The sequence below is a fragment of the Mobula hypostoma genome, chromosome 3 (genome assembly GCF_963921235.1).
Source record: "Mobula hypostoma chromosome 3, sMobHyp1.1, whole genome shotgun sequence".
NCBI classification, from domain to species: Eukaryota; Metazoa; Chordata; class Chondrichthyes; order Myliobatiformes; family Myliobatidae; genus Mobula; species Mobula hypostoma.
Window position 1 is genome coordinate 219,881,922 of NC_086099.1, and position 25,638 is coordinate 219,907,559.

At 41.3% G+C, this 25,638-nt stretch overlaps 1 protein-coding gene across 6 annotated transcripts in view; it reads right to left on the reverse strand.

Moving 5' to 3' along the window:
• Positions 1-25,244, reverse strand: part of nktr (natural killer cell triggering receptor) — a 224,725-nt gene extending 199,481 nt beyond the window's left edge. For 5 of the 6 annotated variants that reach the window (XM_063044549.1, XM_063044548.1, XM_063044546.1 and 2 more), the window contains exon 1: positions 25,183-25,244. The gene's annotated coding sequence lies outside the window, so the exon portion shown is untranslated. The remainder of the gene's footprint in view (positions 1-25,182) is intronic. The other variant, XM_063044550.1, reaches the window with a different exon arrangement.
• Positions 25,245-25,638: the final 394 nt, after the last annotated feature.

The window sequence follows — 25,638 nt, forward strand, 5'->3', positions numbered from 1 at the left end:
GCCATCTGGAGGCATGCTCAATTGCCTCAGTAGACAGTCCTGATACAATGGATTCCGGTTAATTGGAACACATCAGGACCAGCACATTTTGGTCCAACTAAGTGGCTGCCCCAAAAAGCTGAATTTTAATGGAAGTAGTTAAAAAGGTATAAAATGTCATTGAACCAATCAAGTATTTAAATGAAAAGAAATTAGAATGCCACCAATGCTACTGCAGTAGAATTAGTTTCTAGTACGCTGACAGAGGAATTCATCCACGTCGCGTTCTTTTGACTGTAACTGAACCAAATCAGCAGACCTAGTCCAGATAATGTACTGCCTTCATACATTGCTTTTGACAATTACATCCTCCAAATCTTCATTTTATTGTAACATTCAAGATGATTGTTGATACCTTCAAACTTTTCATAGTTCCTAGCGTACTGAAATAGTTTCATTTTCACTACCAGCCATTCCTGGCATCTCCATGCCTGAATGCTTAAAACTGCAGTGTGCAAAAGAGTTTGGAATTGTCTTACTGTTTGTTTCACGCCAACCATCAGTGACAAATATCACTTCTTTTTGAACACAAGCACACTGTTTGCTTCAAGCATAGTGTAGTGTCGAAGAGCCACACAAATGCAAGTGGCTAACACTAGTTAAAACCTGTATGACAACAGTCTCCTGCGCCAGTTAAGTGCCATCATGACCCAGATAAACCAAGGGAAACTCAACTATTTTAATTATTAGATTTTGTTCTTTAAGAGATGCCCCAATTAACAGAAATCCATTGCATTCAGCTAATATACAATTAAGATTAGTTCTAATCAAATTAGCATTAAATCAGCAACAATTGTGCTGGGCAGCCTGCAAGAGTCACCATGCTTCTCGTACCAACTAATGTGTCCACAACTCACTAAGCCTAAATCTTTGGAATGTGGGAGGAAACTGGAAGCAGCTGGAGGAAACCCGTATGGTTACAGGGAGAACATTGGAATTCCTTACAGGCAGCATTGGGAATCTGATTCAAGCTTAGGTTCGCCATAGGATGGTACTTGTGGCAGTTGGTAAAATTCTATCTTCACCGGAATATATTGGTGCAATTCTTCCCTGTGAGGATGCCCTCCATGATGACATTGGCCATTATAGTCTGGTATAGTGTAGCATCTTCTTACAATTTACAAAATCCACAATGAACTATCACTGGCTGCAGTCTACCATCACTGCAGGACTTATGTCCAAGTCAAAGAAGTGGGCAGGAAAGATTACCCACCCTACAAAATGTCTTTTCCAAAACTTCCTTCTATAAAGTGCTATAGGGCTATTAAAACAAAAAGTTCATGTTATCTGAAATGTTTCTTATCCCCAGGTAGTTAATCTGATCAACTACTCTCTTTAGCCTCCTCCCCCTCCCCATCTATTATTTCTGTCCCTGCAATGCAAATAATTTTATAATGCTGTTTATACATGCTAGTATTTATGTACTTAAGCATTTCATACCTGAACTTTAACTTCCAACTTATATACTTCATAATTACTGAATGCTGTTTTCATTTGCATACCACACCCTGACCAACACACCATAAATGTATATGACTAATAAAATTGATTCCCAGTGTTACAGCCGTTGCTGTAAAGTGCTGCATTAATCACTATACCGCCTGAATAGTAGAAGCAGCCTGGATCACTGCTCTTTGAATATATACCATTTGATGAAAATGTTATTACATAAAGTCAACATTGAGTAAATGCTACATTGAAGCACACATGTTGGTAGGTTAATTGCAAGTTGCCCATTGTGTATGTAGATGAAGGACGAGCAAGTCCATTGCCATTTAACCATTATCTAACCACATAATGCATATAGAAACAAGAATGTTTCTCTGAACCAGGGTGTAAAGCACAGAAATATACATAACGTAATAGGGGACTCTACAGTTAGGCGATTCTGTGGACGCCAAAAGAAACACGGATGGTAGTTTGCCTCCCAGATGCCAGGGTCTGCGATGTTTCTGAACGCGTCCACGATATCCTGAAAAGGGAAGGTGAGCAGCCAGAAGTTGTGATACATATTGGTACCAACAACATAGGTAGAAAAAGGAAGGAGGTCCTGAAAAAAGAATACAGAGTTACAAAGGAAGCCGGGAAGCAGGACCTCAAGGGTAGTAATCTTGGGATTTAGGTCTGTGCAACACAACAGTGAGGATAGGAATAGAATAAGGTGGCAAATAAATGCATGGCTGTAGAACTGGAGCAGGGATTCATATTTCTGGATAATTTGGACCTCTTCTGGAGCAGGTGTGACCTGTACAAAAGGGACAGGTTGCACTTGAATCTGAGGGGGACCAATATCATTTCAGGCAGGTTTACTAGAGCTGTTGAGAGTGGTTTAAACTAATATAGCAAGGGCTTGGGAACCAGTGTGATAGACAAGAAAAATGTGTAGATGCTGGGAATCCATGCAACACACAAAATGCTGGAGGAACTCAGATCAGACAGCATCTATGGGGAAAAAAGTACAGTTGATATTATGCCCCAAAACACTGACTGTACTCCCCTGCCCCCCCTCCCCCCACCACCACTGATGCTGCCTGGCCTGTGGAGTTCCTCTACCAGTATGAAAGAACTGAGGATAAACCAGCAGGTTTACAAATAAATGTAATACAAATGCAAGGAAGGACAAGCCAATGATTGAGTACAAACGCAGACAGAACAATGAGTTAAGTTGTACCTTAGAAGCAAAATTCAAAAGGTGAAAAATGCAGGACTGAAGGTGCTGTATTTAAATGCATGCAGTATTCGGAATAAGGTGGACGAACTTGTGGCGCAATTAGAGATTGGTCAGTATGACGTTGAGGACATCAGTGAGTCATGGCTGGAAGAAGGCCATAGTTGGGAGCTTAACATCAAAGGATAGGACAGGCAGGAAGGCATAGGTGGTGGCGTGGTTCTTTTTTAAGAGACAGAATTACATCTTTAGAAAGAGGTGACATAGGGTCAGTGGATGTTAATCTTTGTGAGTGGAGTTATGAAAATACAAGGGTGAAAAAACCATTATGGGAATCATAATGGGCTTCCAAATGGTAGCCAAGATGTGGGGTTGAGATTGCAAAGGGAGCTGGAAAAGGCATGTAATAAGGGTAATGTCACAATTGTAATGAAGACTTCAATATACAAGGGGACTGGAAAAATCCAGTTTGGTGTGTGGATCACAAGAGGGAATTCATTGAATGCCTTTTTAGACCAGCTGTGCTCAAGCCTACAACAGGAAAAGCTCTTAGATTGGGTGTTGTGTAAATAACCCAGATCTTATTAGGGAGCTTAACGCAAAGGAAACATTAGGAGGCAATGATCACAATATGATTCAATTCATACTGCAATTTGAGAGGGAGAAGCACAAGTCACATGCATCAGAGAATTAGAGGCATGACAGAAGAGCTTAACCAGGTGGATTGGAGGAGGATATGGCAGGGATGATGTCAGAGCAGAGATGGCTGAAGTTTCTGGAAATAGTTCACAAGGCACAGGATAGATATGTCCCCACAGAAGTTTTCTCAAATGGCAGGGCTAGGCAACCATGGCTGACAAGGGAAGTTAAGAACTGCATAAAAACAGAGGAAAGGCATGTATACAAGGCAGCAAAAGTAAGTGGAAAGTTATTGAGAAGCTTAAAATCAGACAAAAGGCAGCTAAAAAAGCTATGAAAAGGGAAAAGATATTAACAAGGACAAACTAGCCAATAATATAAAGGAGGATACTAAAAGTTTTCTCAGTTGTATAATGAGTAAAGGGAGGTGAGAGTTGATATTGGACCACTGGAAAATGATGCTGGTGAGGTAGTAATGGGGGACAAAGAAATGGCAGAAAAACTTATTGGGTACTGAGCATCAGTCTTCATTGTAGAAGACACTAGCAGTGTGCCAGAGGTCCATGAGTGCCATTGCTATGTCAAAGGAAAAACTGCCAGAGAAACTCAAAGGTCTTAATGTAGATAAGTCACCGCAACCAGATGGACTACAAACAGTGAGGTTGCTGAAGAGATAACAGATGCATTGGTCATGATCTTTCAAGAATCACTTGATTGTAACATGGTCCCAGAGGCCAAGAGAATTGCAAATGTCACTCCACCGTTTAAGGAGGGAAGGCGGCAAAAGAAATGAAATTATAGGCCAGTTAGCCTAACCTCAGTGGTTAGGAAAGTCTATTATTAAGGATGAAGTTTCGAGGTACTTAGAGACTAATGACAAGTCAAAGCCAGCATGATTTCTGTAAAGGGAAATCTTGTCTGACAAAACTGTTCTTCAAGGAAGGATGGACAAAGGAGAGTCACCAGATATCCTTTACCTGGATTTTCAGAAGGCAATCGATTAGGTGCCACACGAGGCTGTTTAACAAGATAAAATCCTATGGCATTACAGGAAAGATTCTGGCATGGATAGAGGAATGGTTGACAGGTAGGAGGCAGCAAGTGGGAATAATAGTGGCCTTTCCTAGTTTGCTGCCAATGACTAGTGGTGTTCCTCAGGGTCAGTATTGGAACCGCTACTTTTCACATTGTTTGTCAGCAATTTGGATAATGGAATTGATGGCTTTGTGGCAAAGTTTGCAGATGATTCGAAGATAGTTGGAGAGGTAGGTAGTGCTGAGGAAGCAATGTGATTGCAGCACGACTTAAGACACATTGGGCAAAAAAGTGGCAGATGGATACAGTGTTGGGAAATGTACGATAATACATTTTTGCAAAGGAACAATAGTGTAGACTATCATCTAAATGGGGAGAAAATTCAAACAGGGGCACAGAGGGACTTGGGAGCCCTCGTGCAAGACTCCCAGATGGTTAATTTACAGATTGAGTCTGTGGTAAAGAAGGCAAAGGCAATGTTGGCATTTATTTCAAACGGAATAGGATATAAAAACAAGGAGATAATGCTGAAGCTTTATAATACACTATTCAGGCCACTTGGAGTATTGTCAATAGTTTTGAGCCCCAAATGTCTCAGAAAGGATGTGCTGTTATTGAAGAGTGTGTCCAAAAGAGGTTCACAAGGATGATTCGGAGAATAAAAGGGTTAAACATGAGGACCATTTGGCAATTTTGGACCTGTACTCACTGGAATTTAGAAGAATGTGGGGGAGGGGGATCTCATTGAAACCTACCAAATGATGAAAGGACTGGATCAGGTGGATGTGAAGGGGATGGTTCCTATGGTGGGTGTATCCAGAACTAGAGCACAGCCTCATAATGGAGGGGTGAACTTTGAGAACAGAGGCAAGGGGAATTTTTTTTTAGCCAGAGAGTAGTGAATCTAGAGAATGCTCTACCACAGATTGCAGTGGAGGTTAAGTCCATTTAGTCATAGTCATACTTTATTGATCCCGGGGGAAATTGGTTTTCGTTACAGTTGCACCATAAATAATAAATAGTAACAGAACCATAAATAGTTAAATAGTAATATGTAAATTATGCCAGGAAGTAAGTCCAAGACCAGCCTATTGGCTCAGGGTGTCTGACCCTCCAAGGGAGGAGCTGTAAAGTTTGATGGCCACAGGCAGGAATGACTTCCTATGACGCTCCGTATTGCATCTCGGTGGAATTTGTATACTTAAGGCAGAAGCTGATAGTTTCTGATTGATCAGGACATTGAAGGACACGTCAAGAAGACAGATGTATGGGGTTAATGAAGGGTCTCAGCCTGAAATGTCAACTGTACTCTTTGCTATAGATGTTGCCTGGCTTGGTAAGTTCCTCCAGATTTTGAGTTGTATGGGGTTGAGTGGGATCCGGTATCAGTCATGGAATGGCAGTGCAGACTCACTCAGTGAGCTGAACTGCCTTATTCTGCTTGCATCCTGTGGTCCTATAACATATCACACATGATAATTTATGAAGGCAAGGATAAAAACCTACAGATGAAGCAGGCATAAGCTAAAGTGCACAAATTATTAAAAGGTACAAAACAGATTAAACAGTGACACTTTGAATGTGATGTGGTAGGGAGTTCAGAAGCCCAATGGCCTGAAGGAAGAAAGTTTCCCATCCTTGCCATTCTTGTTTTTAATTTAATCGCAGTTTCCTGCCTGATGGTAGAATGTCAAAGAGGATGCTGGATGAAAGGGCGGTATCCTTCATAATACTAAGGGCCCTGTGTATGCAGTGCTCCCGATAAATGTCCCCGATGAGTGGCAGGGAGACCCCTATGATCCTCACAGCCATTTTCAATCCTTTGTGGGGACTTTGGGTCTGATGCTTGGCTGCTCCCATACCACATGGGGATGCAACGTTGGAGGATGCTCTCAATGGCTCTCCTGTGAAAGTATAGTTAAGATTGGCGGGGAGGGGGGGTCGTTGGAACCTTGCTTGCCTCAATCTTCTTAGGAAGTGGAGGCGTTGCAGTACCTTCTTGCTCAGGGCAGTGATATTAAAAGGACCAGGTGAAGTCATCCATGATGTGAACTTCCGGGAACTCTGTACAATTAACTATGGAGCAGCCATGCATTCACAGAGGGGGATGATTTATCTGCACCTTCCTGAACTCCATAATGACCTCCTTGATCTCCTCTACTTTCAGGCTTAGGTTGTTCTTCACACCAGTTCACCAGCTACTCGACTTCCTCTCTGTACTCTGTCTCATCATCATTCTTAATGACAGCAACCACTGTTGTGGCATCCACAAACCTGACATGGTTTGAACAGGAGAAGGCTGAGCACACAGCATTGGGGAGCACCAATGTTCAGAGTAATGGGATTAGAGACACTGCTGCCCACACAGACTGACAGTGGCCTTACTGATAAGATGTCTAGTATTCAATTGCAGAGGGAAGCGTTGAGACCAAGCGAGAACAGTTTCCCCCAACCAGTTTCTGGGCTGTGAAGGTATGATTATTGTTCTCAAAAAAAAAAAAAAAAAAAAAAAATGGGTGGCTGATGCAGACTTAGAGCACAGAAAGGGGTTCCTTCAACCTACCGTCCCTGTAATGGGGCAGCTAACAAGGCCAGCATTTATTGCAAATCTTTACACAACTGAAAATAGTGAAGGCAGCAGCTATTATGAATGAATCACTGTTGTCTTTTGGAAGATACTACTGGGGGTGGAATCCATCAGTGGTGTGGTCCCATCAACTTCAACCACCGGTCTTCTTGGATGTTGGCTTGGGATGAGTTAAAGTAGTCTTTTTGCATTTTGTGGAGGACACATAACGGCAGCTGTGGTGCTCAAGGATCAAGTATAAAAAGCATTTGTTCAATCTCTCACACAAAAGTTGTCAGTAAACAATATAAAGGACCTTGAACAAAAGTAAAACTCAATGAAGCTAGTGTTATACCTTAAACAAGATCCTGCAGATGCTGGAAATCTTGACAAACAAATACACAGAATGATGGAGGAACTCAGCAAGTCAAGCAACATCTATAGAAGGGAATAAATACCACCCTTCATAGTGTTATATCACAGCTTGCATGGTCAGTTTCTTCTCAGATCAGTATTGGCCTCAAACCAGAGAGGTAATAACAGAAAATACTAGAAATTTCCATTAGGTCATGGAGTGCACAATAGAGGAATAGTTGACATTTCGTTTTGGTGAAATGTCACTGACCTGAAATGTTGATGCTTTTCCCAGCTCCAACACCACATACAAGTTTGCCGATGATACCACTGTTGTGGACTGTATCAAAGGTGGTGATAAATCAGAGGGAAACCAGAGGTCCATGAGCCAGTAATCATCATCAAAGGATTGGGGGGGGGAGGGGGGGAGAAAGAGGGTCAGCAACTTTAAATTCCTGGGTATCACCATCTCAGAGGAACTGTCCTGGACGCATCACATTAATATTATGAAGAAAGCACAACAGCACCTCTACTTCCTCAAGAGTTTGCAGCAATTCAGCACGTCATCAAATGTCTTGGCAAATTTCTATAGATATGTGGTGGAAAGTGTGCTGACTGGCTGCATTACAGCCTGGTATGGGAACAACAATGCCTTTGAGTGGAAAATCGTAAAAAGGTAATAGATTCGGCCCTGAGCAGAACTGTCACTGCTCTACCCAACCCCAAACGTGTGGTTGAAAATCTGTAGGTGAAGCCAGAATCCACCAGACAAACCAACATTTGGGAATTTTTTTTGATGGGTAACAAAAAGACTTGAGGTACAGCCAGTAACAAACCCTTACAGTCCAATGAACCCATGAAGGCCTTATACCCATATGACCAATTTACCTAGTAACCTGTACATCTTTTGAATGTGGAGGAGACTGAAGCACCCAAAGGAAACAGTCAAAGGGCTACATACAAACTCCTTGCAGACAGTAGCATGGGTTTCTCAAGGTGGTCCAGTTGTTTGTATTAACACAAATCTCTACAACACAGTGCCTTCCTCTTGTGGAACTTCAGTTATGGTTAGACACCTCATTTGAAGATTGGAGTTTCAAATCCCATTACAGGGAACTAGGTAGATCAACTCAGATGATATTCAACTGCACTTCATTGGTGTCCCTTTCAGATTAGTTGCTGAACACATTGCCACAAACATAGAATCAATTTGCTGTATGGTAAAATTCAATCTATTATGAAAACAGTTCATAGGCATCTGGATACCAATCCAACAGGATCTAAACCCCATTTCCCACATGCCAGTTCACAAGATAATTTACTGCACTGCTGCACAACTTCTATCAAGTGAATTAAAAGTGCGTTGGGCAATGTACAGGAGTCTGTAAAAACTAAGTTTGGTACCAAAGTCAAAGGTCTCAATTATCAAAGTTTTAATGTACAGATAACACACATAAAAGTTGCTGGTGAACGCAGCAGGCCAGGCAGCATCTCTAAGAAGAGGTACAGTCGACGTTTCAGGCCGAGACCCTTCGACAGGACTAACTGAAGGAAGGGTGAGTAAGGGATTTGAAAGTTGGAGGGGGAGGGGGAGGGGGAGGGGGAGATCCAAAATGATAGGAGAAGACAGGAGGGGGAGGGATGGAGCCAAGAGCTGGACAGGTGATAGGTAAAAGGGATACGAGAGGATCATGGGACAGGAGGTCCGGGAAGAAAGACGGGGGGGGGGGAACCCAGAGGATGGGCAAGGGGTATATTCAGAGGGACAGAGGGAGAAAAAGGACAGTGAGAGAAAGAATGTGTGTATAAAAATAAGTAACAGATAGGGTACGAGGGGGAGGTGGGGATTAGCGGAAGTTAGAGAAGTCGATGTTCATGCCATCAGGTTGGAGGTTACAGATGTTGGTTGAGGAATACAATTATTCCTCATGAGCTAAAGTTATGAGGAAATGCCAACATAAAATCATGGAAATACAGGTCAGATAGTAGTTGTGCAGAGAAACAGTCCAAGGACTTCCATCAGCACAAATGAGCTGGAGATTCAGAGACAATTAACATTGTTGGTGAAATTCAAAACCACTATCAAGGTGTGCAATGTTGAGTACCCGGTACATAAACAAATCAGCCTTTCCAGCCAACTATTTCTATTTGATCAAAACAAGCTACAAATTACCCAATCCCAGTCAAAAAAAAAGTACTAAATGAGATCAATACAAAACACTTAAATTTACCTCTATAATAGATGGGGAAGTCATTGGCTATAAAGCTTACTTTATAGCTAATTATGAAATTCAGGATTCCAAAGTCTAATGAACAAGAGTTGCCCTGTCATACCTCATGACTGCATCTTGCATTAGGAAGATTACAAAACAGCTTTGTAAACACTTCCTACCTTAGATCCTTCTTGATATCTTCTGGCAGTTCAGCTCTTTGCATTTGGCCTATTAACTGGCTACATTTCCCAAATAGGCAAAACTTCTAAATCCTTCAACATTTTAACCATTTTTGTGCAACCTCTCAAGTTGTAATCATCAAGTCTGCAATGCACACCAATGTGCACCTGATCCATTTAGGACCTTCCAGCTCTTTCACACATTTTCGTTACTCATTTTATTTAGAGATACAGCACAGTAACTGCCCTTGCAGCCCAGTGAGGCCACCCTATCCAAATACATAGTAACAAGACCTTCCGGCCCAATAAGTGCACACCATCTAAATAACCCAAGTGATCAATTAACCCTCTAACTTGGGAATGTGGAGGAAATTGTAGCACCAGTCAAGGAGACAACGTACAAACTCTACAGAAAGTGGCAGGAAATGAACCTGGGCTGCTGGTGCCGAACAAGCTGAACATTTAAAACATCAGCAACCTGAGACATTGCCATTTATTTTATATTTGCTATGGGAGTTAGCGTAAAGGCCAAATTTGGATCCATAATCCAGAGTCCCAGGAACAAGCTCAGCCAACATCTAGATAGACTAACAATACAAATTAAGTTTTGGAAAAAAAAGTAGTTTTCAGTAAAGACCACAAACAGTTCAACTGTTATAACAGTTCAAACGTTTCTCTAAATTTAAAAAAAAAATCTGCAGATACCAGAAATCTAGACAACATAAAATGCCAGAGGAACTCAGCAAGTCAGGCAGCATCTATGGAAAGAATAGTTGACATTTTGGGCAGACAATCTTCATCAGGACTAGACAGGAAGCCAGAATAAGGTGAAGGAGAAGGGGATGGGGGGGGCGGGGGAGAGAAGAAAATCACCAGAGATTGCAGAAATCGATGTTCATGCCATCAGGTTGGGAGCTACCTGGACAGTGAGGTGTTGCTCCTCCATTCTAGGGAGTGGCCTCATTGTGGCAGTAGGATTGGAACGGAAATCGCCACCAGAATATCCTGCATGCTGCAGATGGAGCAAAGGTACTCAACAAAGTGATCCTCCAATCTACATCAGGTCTCACTGATGTAGAGCAGGCTGCATCAGGACACCAGATATTGTAGACAACCTCAACAGATTTGCATGTGAAGTGTTACCTCACCAGGGAAGACTGTTTGGGGCCCTGCATGAGGTGAATGGGCAGGTGTACGATTTATTCTACTTGCAGGGACAAGCGCTAGGAGGGAATTATTGGAGGGATGAATAAACAAGAGAATCACAGACAGAGAGCAATACCTGCAGAAAGTGGGGTAGGGAAGGTAAAGTTGTGTTTTGTGGTAAGATCCCATTAAAGATTGCAGAAGTTGTGAAGAACCATGTGCTGGATGTGGAGGCTCATGGTGTGACAGGCATGGGGCATTTCTTTAATGTCTTTTGGGGAAAAAAGCATGCTTCAATTAACACATACAAGTCAAAAACATTGGGTGGGACAGGAATGCACTTATGAAAAGAGGCTTTCACAACTTTCAGACTATCCAAAGCATTTTACAGGCAATGGTGCCACGTTTAGAGTGAAAAAAATTATTCGAATTTGGCCAAATTTCACAACTCCAGTTTAAACTGAAATCACACACTTCAGTGCACACAATCCTCCATTTTAATATTATCTACAACTTTGTTAATAATAAAAATAGTAGATGCTGGGAATGCAAAATAAAAATGCTGGATTGAATGACAGCAAAACCCCAAAGGGATCAGAGTCTTCCTCTCCCCTATTTGTGACATTTACTGGGAGCATTATAGATGAAGTGGCCGAAGCACTGAGGACCCCTAGCACCCAAACAACAATCTCTTGCCCACTACCACAGGAAAGAGGTACAGGAGCATCAGGACTAGAACTGCCAGACTGGGCAACAGCTTCTTCCCTCAGGCTGTGAAACTAATGAATACCCCGCCATCAGCAAGATCTTGTCACTAGGATGGCAAACTGTTTACTTGTGTTGCACAGTGCATGCATTTTGAATTATATTTTATTGATTTATGGTAATACATTGTTCAATGTGCTGTGCATGACAATGTGAATGCACCATGGACAATGGAATGCACCATGGTCACTTTCATTTGGTTGCATGTGTACAGTCAGATGACAATAAACTTTAACAGGATACACTCATCAGGTAGTTTGCTGAAGAGAAAATTACACTTGAGCTAACTGCTTCCCACAAACCTTTGTCAGAACATGGTCTACTGTTTCCAGCATTTTATGGTTTTTAAGATGGTTAACCTCAGTTGTTTGGAAACTTTTAGAAATTTCAATCATGGGCAAAATTCGACAGATAACTGAATTTATGGAGAAGGCAAATATGGATTTATCAAAGAAAAATACTTTGTTCAATTAACTTGATGTAAAAACAGATTTGATAAAGATTATAGGGGTTTTCAAAAGGACACTGGATGTAGTGCATAATTAGTTTAGAATTAAGACCAAACCCCAAGGAACAAAACTGGCAGTAGCAAGGATTAAAATAATTGGTTAGGTGATGAAAAGAAAAGCAAATTCCCCCCCACCCACTGAACTGGATAGGAAAGTGTGTAATGGTACTTCAGTGTTAGAACCTCACAAACATTATAAAGTCCAATTCATTGATAACTTCCAAGATTCAAAATTGTTTTGCTATTTCCAGTATACAGTACAAGTATAAAAGGAGAACAAAATCATTGTTACACCAGATCCAATGCACAATAAGGTAAAGATGGAATACGAATATAAGCCAGCCAATAAAAGTGGATACCAAAAGTTTCTTCAGATACTTAAAAGTGTAAAAGAGGTGGGAGTAGCTATCAGACTGTAGGAAAATTTTGCTGGAGGGGTAGTAATGGGGGACAACAAAATGGTGGATGAACTGATTTAAGAATTTTGCATTAGTCTTCACTGTGGAAAATACTAGCAGTATGGTGAAAGTTTCAGGTGTAGGGGGCATGAAGTTTGTGAAGTTACTATTACTAGGGAGAAGGTTCTTGGGAATCTGAAAGATCTGATAGTAGACAAGTCACCTGGACCAGATGCTTAACAAGCTACAAGCCCATGGTATTACAGGGAAGACTCTGGCATGGATAAAACAGAGTCTGACTGGCTGGAGACAGAGTGGGAATAACAGGAGCCTTCCTGATTGGCTGCCAGTGACTAGTGGTGCTCCATAGGGGTTCATGTTGGGATAAATTATTTTTACCCTATATGTCCTATAAGGTAAGGTCCTAATTATTTTACCTTGATTTGGATGAAAATTGATGGCTTTGTTACAAAGTTTGCATTTGATATGAAGACAGATAGAGGGGCAGGTAGCTTTGAGGAAGTAGAGATGTTACAAAAGAACAGATTAGGAAAATGGGCAAAGAAGTGGCAGATGGAATACAGAGTCAGGAAGTGTATGATCATACACTTGCCAGAAGAAATGAAAGGGTTGACTATTTTCTAAGTGAGAGAAAATACACTTTGCTTGTTTCGGCGGCCGGGCGAGGTCGAAGACGCTCAGCAGGCTGTATCAGAGGGGCTGGTCGGAGGCTCGAAGTTTTCGGACGGACAGGCTCAGTGTCGGCTGTGGTCGGGTGCTTCCAATGCATTGGCAGTTGTCGGTGCCTGCAGGTTTATGGCAGGGAGTTTCTCACTTTGCCGCCTGCTATCGGGGACTCATGAGTCGATTGACTCGGGCCTTTGAGACTTTTTTTTAAACCGTGCCCATGGTCTGTTCTTTATCAAATTATGGTATTGTTTCACACTGCTGCTACTATATGTTATAATTATGTGGTTCTGTCAGTGTCAAGTCTTTGGTTTGTCCTGTTTTTCTGTGATATCATTCTGGAGGAACATTGTATCATTTCTTAATGCATGCATGCATTTCTAAATGACAATAAATGAGGACTGAGTGTTCTCAATCTAAAATAAACTGTGGCACAAAGGGACTTAGAAGTCCTTGTGCAGGATTCCCTAAAGGTTAATTTGCAGATCAAGTATGTGGTGAGGAAGGCAGAATCAAGAGGACTAGAATATAAAAGCAAGGACATAATGTTGAGGTTTTATAAAGCACTGGTGAGGCCTCACTTGGAGTATCATAAGCAGTTTTGGACATCTTAGAAAGGATGAGCTGAAACTGGAGAAGGGTTAAAGGAGATTCATGAAAATGATTCCAGGATTGAATGGCTTGTCATATGAAGAGCGTTTGATGGCTCCAGGCTTGTATTTACTGGAATTCAGAAGAATGAGGTGTGATCTCATTGAAACTTATCAAACGGTGGAAGGTCTTGATAGAGTGGGAGAGTCCACGATTAGGGAACATAACCTCAGAATAGAGGGGTGCCCTTTTAGAGTAGAGTAGAGAAGAGGAATTTCATAGCCAGAGAGTAGTGAATCTATGGAATTCTTTGCCACAAGCAGCTGTGGAAGTCAAGACTTTATGTATATTTAAGGCAGAGACTGATAGATTCTTGATTGGTCAGAGCATGAAGGGATACAGGCAGAAGGCAAGAGATAGGGCTAAGAGGAAAATTGGATCATCCTTGATAAAACTGCAGAGCCAATTCTATGGGCCAAATGGCCCAATTCTGCTCCTATATCCTATGGTCTTAACCCACAATATCAACAACATAACACAAATACACAAGATAGCTTATATACATAGATTAATTGTACGTCCATAAAGTAATACCAGGCACAGAACTTAAGGTGACTGACAAGAAAATGATAAAGTAGTGGTGGTTGGGGTATGGAGGGGTGGTTGCTGTTATTGGTGATGAGCCCCAGTTCTGCAGCATTGTCAGTAAATTTGACAGATTATACATTTGGAAGCAAAATGAACTCTGAAAAGGACAATAAACAAAATGTCAAGAGTGGATGCAATGTCAAACAAATTTCAAGCCTTACATTCCAGTGAAGGTAAAACAATAAAATAGAGTACAGAATTCTAAGCAACATTCTCAGAACTCTATGCACTTGTTGAAAGTAACAGAAGAATGTGAAAGCAGAAGATAATGGACTTCAAGAGACAAGATAAAGTGCCTAAAAGTTTTTAAAAGGTTTAAGACATTAGAGGAATGCAGGAAAGATTCACTGGACTCACCCCAAGGATAAAGGACTTTAGTTACCTAGATGGGCTAGAACTAGAGGTTATAGATCAAAGTGAAAGATGAAAAATTTAAGGGGAAACTGAGGAGGAACTTCTTCACTCAGTGCTGCGAGTGTGGCATGAGTCGCTGGCAGCAGTGGTGGGGTATGCAGGTTCAATTACAAGATTTAAACAATGTTTGGATAAGTACATAAATGGAAGGGGTATGCGGGCTATGGCCCAAGCGTGGGCAAATGGGACTAGGTAAAATAACAGTTCAGCATGGACTAGATGAGCTGAAGGGTCTGTTTATGATATAGTGTTCTATGGTTCCACGACAGAATTCCTCTTTGGAGGAGGTTAAATAACAATTTTGCCATAACAATAAACTTGAACAAATGGATTCCAAATCAGCAAAACAATATTCATGCACAACACTGCAGTTAAACAATGTCCTAATTCTACTCCTATGTCTGTTGTCTTAGACATCATTCTAGATACAGGTTTCCCCCGCCATCCGCAAGTAGAGCATTCCTATGAAACGGTTCGTAAGCCAGAATGTCGTAAAGCGAAGAAGCAATTACCATTTATATGGGAAAAATTTGTGAGCGTTCGCAGACCCAAAAAATAACCTATAAAATCATGACAAATAACACACAAAACCTAAGATAACAGTAACATATAGTAAAAGCAGGAATGATATGATAAATACACAGCCTATATAAAGTAGAAATACTTTTCCACAATCATTGCCTGAACTGTTCTCTGTAGCGAATATCTCGCGCATGCGCCGTCGGCAGAAACACGGCGCAAGAGCTCTCCAGTAACCTTTAAGCTATGAAGCAGCCAAATCATACCAAATAACACGTAAAAACACACAGCCTATATAAAGTAGAAATAATATAGGTACAGTGTAGTATCACTTACGGGAATTTGGAAGACATGAGCACACTGATGATGGTGTGTTAGGCTGAGTCGTCGCAGGTTGGGGTGGTGCAGTGGCCCCCACCCTCCGGGCAGCGAACCGATACCGATCCGCAAAGCATGCAGGGGTCCAGCGGTAGCCGGGAGGCACCCAGCACATCTTTAAGAAAAAAGCCGAAACAAACATGCTAATTAATTAGGTGCCGCCCGGCATGTAATTAATTAGCTTGTTTATTTCAGCTCTTTTCTTAAAGATGTGCTGTGTGCCTCCCGGCTACCACTGCATTCTCTGCACATCAGTATCTGCCCGCGGCCTGGGGGTTGGGGTGGTGGGACACTGGGATGTTGTCTGTTTCCATCAGGGCAAGCAGGTCATCTTCTTCTATGCAAACAACAGGAATTCTGCAGATGCTGGAAATTCAAGCAACACACATCAAAGTTGCTGCCTGGCCTGCTGCGTTCACCAGCAACTTTGATGTGTGTTGCATCTTCTATGTCTGCCTGCCTCATGTCGAAGGTCAAGGTTTGTCGTCTGCTGTGGAAGTCTTGAAAAACGACAGTATGCTTGACTGCTAAGCCTCGCGCATTTTTCTATCATACAGTTCTTTGTAAGGACTCAAAACATCTTGCAAATATGCCCTAAACCAACGTACCCTTTCAAAATTAAAGTCGTATTTTATCATTACTCATTCGGTTACGATTGTTATCCTTTCCTCTTCCAATTGCATCTGCTCTTCTTCAGTTCTTGGTCATGGGATGCCAAAACCTCTTCAACATCATCTTCATCAACTTCCACAAGCCAAACTCACTTTGTCCTTACTTCGTTCACCACGATCAAAACGCTAAATTATGTCTAGTTTTACACTAAGTGTAACACCCTTACAAGCTCTTTTAGGCTTTTCTTGCAAACGGCTGCTCACAGGCACGTGCTTAAGCAATGCCAGCAAGAATGCAGTTCCCGGGGAGAGCAACTGCTCAGGGCAGGCACTGCTTTTTAATCGCGTGCTGCTTTTTCTGCACGCTGCCTTTTTTCGTAACAGTGAAAACACCTTCTGTTAGCGAAAACAGGGAACTAATGTCGGTTTTTCGTAACAGTGAGGTTTCGTGAAGCGAACGTTTGAAAAGCGGGGAACACCTGTCCCATGTTCAGTTCTCGTCCTCTCACATGAATCATAGAATAAGGTTCACAGAATAATAAGATCAAGGCCAGAATATAATATTATAGCCTAGATCAGATGTGCTCTGAAGATCTGAAAGATGCCAATGTGTGGAGAGAGCAAATTTGCTCCAAAGTAGTGGATGCATTCCTCACAATGATAATATTCTGGAACTCTGATGACCTTACAGAATGGAGAGAAATTTATGATTCTTCCAATCCAAATAAGCCAAAAATTTTAAATTGTGTCTCTTAGGAAAGCACAACAATAAATGCAAGTACCTGGATCCACCCAGGGAGGTCTGTGACTTTTATGATACATTTTTCCACATGCAGGGCAATGGCCCAAGGTCCGAAACCAATGTCAACACCTCCGAAACTATTGTATGCCAATCTCACTAGAGAAAGGGGAGGAGAGAGAAAAAAAAAGATTTCTGGGATTCTGTGGCACATGCCACCAACATGAGTGTGAGAACAAAATCAGCAAACTTCCTGTAGTAGCTGTGCTTATTATAGAAAACTTTTTATTATGCTTGCTATGTAAAACACTGATATAAATGGGCTAAACACCTTGCAAGAATTTAAAAAAAGAAAATCTTTGATCGGATCAGCATTTCATCCTCTGCAAAACCATGTACTTCAAGATAAGAGATAACAGCAGTTCACATGAATAAAAATAGTTATACAGGAAGTTAACAGAACACTGCTTTTGTAATAACCCCATCTCTGGCTGTGTGTATAATCAACTTTGCTCCAAAACATTTGTCATTTGCGTAAGATTTTTATCGAAGCAGGCTTTGAGACAGGAAAAAAAATTTATAAGGTCCTCCAAGCATTCTCAAGCAAAAGGACATTCAAGGATATGGCCTAATTTTAGGTGGCCATGGTTAAACAAGGTATAAAGCAATACATACATACACACGAGAAATTGTAGGATATACCATGGAACATACAAAACATGCAGGCTTGGGCCACAGCATCAAGTCCAAAACAGACCACTTCTGTAGGGTGCTGGCTCCCGTTACATTACTAGTCACGTACTACATTAAAAAGACAAAGTAAATTTATCAATGTATACATCACTATATATTACTCTGGAATTCCTCTTCTTGCAGGCATTTAGAAAATAAATTACAATAGAATTTATGAAAAACTATACATACAATGACTGACCAACATACAAAATAAGTAATACTGAGAACGAGTTGTAGAGTGCTTGAAAGTGTCTGTAGGCTGTGGAATCATTCAGCATTGTGGTGAAAGAAGTTATCCACACTGGTTCAGAAGCCTAATGGTTATAGGGTTATAACTGTTCCTGAACTTGTGTCTCCCAAGGCCGCAGTACCACCTGCCCAATAGGAGTAGTGAGGAGAGTGCATTGATATAGCATACCCTGGTTCACAATATTACAGAACTTCATAAGAGTATCAAATCTTCTGAAAGAATGCACTATTGTCATGAGAGCAACATGACAGTCAAGTTCCCTACAGGCAGCAAAAAGCAATGTGATCTGCCTGGGTCATTTTCCTGGTGGCATACGCAGATTAAGTAATAAACAATGGCCAGAACCGCTAAGAACAACATGCACTCTAAGCAGCATCATCTATACTTGCTCAGTGAATTAGACATTTAGCTTAACATTCTGCCAAAGATAGCAGTCAATGAGTCAATGCACTGCAAGCCTCCTTCAGCAATGAAGTGCCAGTCATGATTCTCTTGTTAACAATGTGATCTGTTTACAAAGATGTAAATCTGGAATACTTCGGTGTACTATCTATCAATGCTTACTGAGAACAAGGAGGTTGATACAAGATCAGCAGAACCCAATTGACCATAGAGGTAATAGATAGGGTGAAAATTGATAGGCAGGATATATTGGAAAGGGTGGGCATGTTTAAAGGGGTTATGTCACTGGTTGTGAATGGCCAACATCTCAGATTAAGGGAAGTTTGGCTAAAGACAGAAGTGCCTTTCAATCTTCTTAGATATGGAAAGGAGGGAGAAAAAGACTGCTGGAGGTGTTAAACAGTACATCCTTGTCCAAGGTACAAACATTCCAGATAATCACGGGCTGGCCAGCATAACATCGGTGGTGGGCAAGGCACTAGCAATAATAGGTTAATTAATACAGCCAGTAAGAATTTGCAAAAGGGCAGATAACATTTAATCAACCTAATGAATTGACAGAAAAAGTAAAGTAACAGATTAACGAAGGGAAAAAGGTGGATGATATCCATATGGATTTTATCACAAACTTTTGACAATCTGCCACAAAAAACATCAAAACAATGGTCATAAAAGATTATCATTAAGCTTGGTTGAAAAAAGGCTTAAGAACAGAAAACAGTTGTAACAAACAATTGTAACAACACAATTGTTCTAGAGGGGGGTTCCCAACCTGGGGAACATGAACCCCTTGGTTAATGGGTTCCATGGCAGTAAAATGTTGAGAACCCCAGCTTGGAAGATATTCCTAAAGATTCCATGCCAAATATCAGTTCTTTATTTTTGACTCAAACATTGGGATATAAAGAATGAAATTTCAGAAATTTGCCAAACAATGGGGTTGAAACCAATCAAACAGAGCCGCTGAATAGGCAAATAGTTTATACACAGGGAGGTATGAACTGATGTATTTTGACAGTTAATGACAGTATTTTAATAAACATGCAGAAGCCAAGGAGCCCAGGGTGTTCAAGTACACAAATCTTTGAAGGAGGTAGGACTTATTAACTCATAGCAAAACATAGGTGATTCTATGCTCCATTAGAAGCTGAAAAGGAGGGAAATTTACACAAAATTTTTTAAACTGCTCTGGTTAGGTCAAGGCCAGAATATTGCATCCAGTTCAGTCATCATATTTTAGGCAAGATCTTGAACTTCCTGAATGTACAGAGATTTACCATAATGATTCTAAGAACACGAGCTCTACAGTGTAAAATTTTAGAGCCATGTGCAATATTAGAGAAGGGTTTAGGTGAAAGAAACAAAAACCGTTCCGATTAATTAGTTACAAGAGGGGACAGAGATAGATTTATGGCTTTGGACAAAAGATACAAAGCTGGAGTGATGGAGGAAGGAGGGATGCTGCTTCCACTCCACCCCCAACAGTCACCAACTTTAGCAAATTATTTTCCAAATTTAGCATGCTCTTGAGGTAATATTGGATTTGCTTTATTAAATTTACATCCCATAGCTTTTAATTTAGCCAGACTGCAAAGGAGGAAAAAAAAGTGCTGCTTATTTTGTATAGATTGATTTTGGTCCCGACTCCCCTGCAGCTATGACCATCAGACAATCAATCATTGATGGGAAACGGTAAATTTACAGATGACACCAAGAATGGTGTCAATGGATATGACAACAACAGAATCTAATTGAACTAGCAAGGAGAAAAGGAAATGGCAGACAGAATTTAACTCCAAAAAGTGCAAAGTGAAGTATTTTGAGAAATTCAAGTCATTGAAGTGTATAAAATTATGTTTAGGCTAAAGACACAACTGCCTCTTTAGACGATTTAATCACCCACTGCCCTCACATATCCTACCTCCTAATTCCAGAAATCAATCTGATGAAACTGCACAACACTCCCCAAAGTACATGTTCACTGCAGATAGTCAGTATCTCAGAAGTACTCAAGAGATCATGGCACAGTAAAAGATGAACTTTGAGGTTAGTGGTCTTGATTTTTATTTCAGATAGCCAAAGCCTTTGCAAATACATCAAACATGAAGGTGAATTTCACCAGATACCTGCCATTGTTGGGGCAGCTCAAAAGGTGGAAAGTGCCCACGTTTTTTGGGGGGTTGCTGATTTGTGTGAATTATAAATTTAGATGCAAGCCCATTTTACTGTATTATCCAAATATCAAGACAATGATAGTACTCAGCCTAAATGGGAACATTTAAAGGCTGATGATGCCTAGTTGTGATGACGTGCTTCCAGAGCATTTTGTTTATGTTGCTCGAGATGGGATGTTGTAGATCTGCTTATCAGAGCACAGCTTTATGAAGCAAGTGAGAGACAGCTATCTGCAGAAAATCAAGTTTGAGACATATGCCCGTCAAATGATCGGGAAAGGATTAAGAGGTTGAAAAATACATCATAGTTGGTGCTGCTTTTAGAGCTGACATGAGTTTAAACTTTTCTCTTAGATGAATGATATTTACACTGCAACTTAGGGAGCAGGCATTGAGAAGGACCCCAATTGTCCCTGTAACAAACAAGAGCAACCCTCTACCGTTATATTTAATATCTCCTTCCTCAAGATGATCATCATGACCATATCTCCACGGTCTCTAGTTATGTTCTCTTCCAGGTGTGGGAGAAGATGCTTTGAATTTGTGACTATAGATGCCTCTTGTTTCAGAAATTCAACAGGGATATGATCTGTTCCAATATCTAGTTACTTTTTGAATTGGTACAAGGCCTTTGACTTCTTGTCAGTAGGGAAAAGGTTGGACCAGACAGTTTAAAAAAAAATGCTAGAAATCTTGAACCTGATGTTAACCTTTTTATTCTTTCCCCACACATGTAGCATGATTTGCTGAGGATTTCCAGCATCCTCAGGTTTGTTTGCTGTAAACCATGTATTCTCCCACTGCAACTTCTACCCGATACCTACAGACAAGAAAAATCTGCAGATGCTTTGCCTGATACCTTCATATTTTCCTTTGTTTAGGTTCAAGAGTTGGACTTCAGTGAATTAATTCACTTTTGATCCTTCTACAAAATTACATAAAAGCTCCCTTCCCTGAAGGACCCGTACATAGAAGATTACTGACCCTTCAGCATCACACAATACAACCTATTTCCTTATCCCACTGATTTAAATTCACTGTAACAGGCCCTTTGGCCCACCAAGTCTACACAGAACATGATGCTAATCTAATCCCATCCACCTGTGTGGCATGTGCCCTCCCTCCTTTGCTTGCTCATGCATCTGTCTGAATGCCTCTTAAAGCATTCCTATTTTTGCTTCCAATACCTCCCCTAGTATTCCAGGCAACTACCAAAAACAAAACTTCCCCCTTCTCACCTTAAAGCAATGGCCTCCAATACTTGCCACCTGTGAAAGACCATTTTTCTATCAAGTCATCCTTCAAATGCTTTTAGTATAACCTCAGTCAATACAGTCTGATCTGTGCAACATCAAGGCAAATCATTCCTTCTAGATCTGTCCTATAGCGTGGTTACCAGAACCACACAATACTCCAAATGTGGCCTAACCAAAGTTTTATGTAGCTGCCATCATGACTTCCCAACTTTTACACTTAATGGCATGACCAATGAAAGCAAGCATGTTGTATGCCTTCTTCACCAGCACTGTGTTGCGAATTTCAGCGAATGGCCTACTCCTGCACCTATTTTCTATGTGTATGTTTCTATGAACTTGTGCCCCAAGTTCCCTCTTCATCAATTCTCTGGAACGTCCTGGCTCATTCTTGTCCGCGATTTCTCTGTTCACATTTTCATCTGGTCTAAGTTCTGCTGACTGCTTTAACAACCCTCCCCACTATCCACAGCTTCAGATTCAGGTTTACTGTCACTGACATCTGTCATGAAATTTGTTGAACACTGCAATTACCAAAAGTTATAATAAGAAAAATAAAAACCTAATATTGCAAAAAGAGAACAAAAAAAATCAGGTAGTATTCATGGACTGTCCAGAAATCTGATGGCACAGGGAAACAAACTGTTCCTAAAATGTTCAGTCTCCTGCACTCCCTTCCTGCTGGTAGTAACGAGAAGCGGGCATGTCCTGGATGGTGAGGGCCCTTCTTGAGACATTGCCTATTGAAAATATCAAGGGTAGGGAGGACAGTTTCAATGTTATCATGTATCTGAGCACCTTCATTTAAGTTATTAAAATGTTACAAACAATGGCTTTCACTTGTGGTCAATGACCTCCTATTAGAAAAGCCCTAACGATTTGACCTCCATATTATTGCTAATTTGGATTGCCTTGTATGTACTTACAGCTAACAAGAGTATGTACATAAATACTCTTGTTACCTGTAACTAGATTAAACATGCCCATTTAAGCCTAACAATAAATTATCACCAAGGTCTTTTCCATATCTATTTCTCAGCTCCATCCAAACCCACTACACTTGCAGTTTATGAAAATAACTGGATTGCTGAAAAATATTTTGCTAACAAAATTTTTTTTAAATTGGATAGATGGGGTGAAATATATGGTATTGCTATGACTGAGATGTGACACGCTATCCATTATAGTAAAAAGTGGATTTGTAAACAGGATACACACTAAAGAGGCAGTGAATGCAGCAAGTTTATAAACAGCACAATACCTGTACGTGGATTTGAGCAAAAATACTTTCCATTCCTACTACTTTTACCCCATACTCTCACCCTTGATCACTTCACAACATCTGTATCATTCCCAGTTATGTCCATTCAGCCTTTGATTTTCTTTTTGTAATCTGCACGTTACCCCCTTGCTCCAGCTGTCTTTGTATATTGTCTGTTTCTGCTAACTATTGGTTAAAAAGACATTTCGTTACCCTGTAATGATGCTTCCTCCTCACCATCTCAGAATACTCATCCACCCACTTGTCTTAATGCAATGAAATAAGACCATAAAACATAGGAGCAGAATCAGGCCATTCTGTCCATTAACATCTACACCCACCATTCCATCATAGCCGGTTTATTATCCCTCAAACCCAATCTCCTGCCTTCTCCCTCTAAGCTTGACTAATCAAGAACCTGTCAACCTCTGCTTTTGATACTAATGACTTGGTCTCCACAGCTATCTGTAGCAATGAATTTCATAGATTCACCATCCTCTGGCTCCGGAAATTCCATCTCATCTCTGTTCTAAAGGGACATCCCGCTATTTTGAGGCTGTGCCCTCTGGTCCTAGACTGTCCCACTATCAGAAACATCCTCTCTAGTCTACTCTATTGGTTTCCTGCCCCCTCAGGTTAATGGTAAATGGCAAGGCTCCATGGTATTAAGAAAAAAAGTTGTGAACTCCTGATCTTTCAAAGGAATCTCATTCTTCTAAACACCAGTGAGTACAGGCCCAGAGCCATCAAATGCTTCTCAGACCATTTCATTCCCAGGATAACTCTCAACTTCCTCTGGACTCTCTCCGATGCCAGAACATCCTTTATTAAATACGAGGCACAAACTGTATGGACGTTATGCAAAAGTAAATTCTTCCACTGAACATTGGTATATGTGACAATTAGAAACCAATGACAGGAGAATTACTTTAACTATGGACCAAGTATTGGAACTTTAGAATTGGGTTCCAGTATCATACATTTTCTGACACTCAAACTAGACTGACCAGCAAATTACATTCCAATGGAAAAACTCCCTCACTTCCCCCACACTAAAGCCTCTGAATACCAATTTTTCTTATCCAATATCTGGTGGCCACAAACATGTAGCAGATCACAAAAATTACCATTAGTGTATAACTGTTTCTTTCTTAACACAAAAATAGATTTATACCTACACTAAAGTCCATTAGCCTCAAAATATTCCTTACAGAAAGTGTGATTTGAGCTGCAACCAATCCATTACAAGAATCCTGCACCTGAAGCCTCAGCAACAAGCACCATGATCCATAAAAGGCCAGGTGAAATCTTAGGCAAGCCAAAAGTAAAATTCTACTTCAAAAACAGAACCAATTACTTAAAAGTAATTCAAATAATGCTTTTCAAAAAACACTTCATGAAGCACTTCAGCTAATATTTTCCAGAAACACTTGAATAAGCTAGATATAATATTGTGTAAATTAGACTGCACACCAAATTAGAGTTAAGTGAATTCATATATAATAAACTTTATAGGTGGACAATTCTACGGAAGAAAGCACAATAAACAAATCCAAATTAACACACACGCCTTGAAATCTACTCAGATTAAGGCCAGGAAAACAGCGGAGGGGCACGATAGAGGATAGGGGGGGCGCAGAGTGGAGAGAAGGGGAGTGAGGAGCAGTTGGGGATGAAGACGGTGCCAGGTTGGGGCAAAGAAAAGGGGCTGGGGAGGGAATGTGACGGGTGAAGGGTACGTGGATTACCGATCTGGGGAGTAAGGGAGGGAAGGAGGAGTGGTTGAGGGAGGCGGGGGTAGTGTGAGGTGCGGGAGGAGCCGAGTGACGGGGCCTCGGCGCCGCGCTCCCCTCACGGGGGGCGGGGGGACCGAGGTGGCAAAACCCCCGCTCAGGCCGCCGCCCACAGCTGTCGGCCACCGGGTCCCTATGGTAGGGGGCCGCCGAGAGTGAGGGAGCCATCGAGGGAAAGGGGCGAGGATGTGGGGGGAAAGTTGAAGACACCGCTCACCTCGGAGCCCCACAAATGGCGCTGTCACCCTCCACCGCGCCGAGCATCCTGGGACAGCCCGCCCCCCTCCCTTTAAAGGGAACCTCTGGCTCCGCTCCGCCTCCTCGGCCAACATAAAACGTCGGAGGACAGTATTACACTAAAAGGGTTGGGGTTAGTTCCTAGAAAAGGAGTAGAGGCCAGAGAATGCATATGTGGATGATGATCAATAAATATAGGAGCAGAATTAGGCCGTTTCATTATGGCTGAATTCTTACCCCTCTCAACTCCATTCTCTTAAACTCTCCTCGTACCCTTGATGACCTTACTAATCAAGAACCTATCAACCTCTGCTTTAAATATACCCATTGACTTGGCCTCCACTGCTGTTGGTGACAATGCGTTCCACAGATTCACTATCCTCTGGTTAAGGAAATTCCTCCTCACTTCTGTTCTAAAGGGACGCCCCTCTATTCT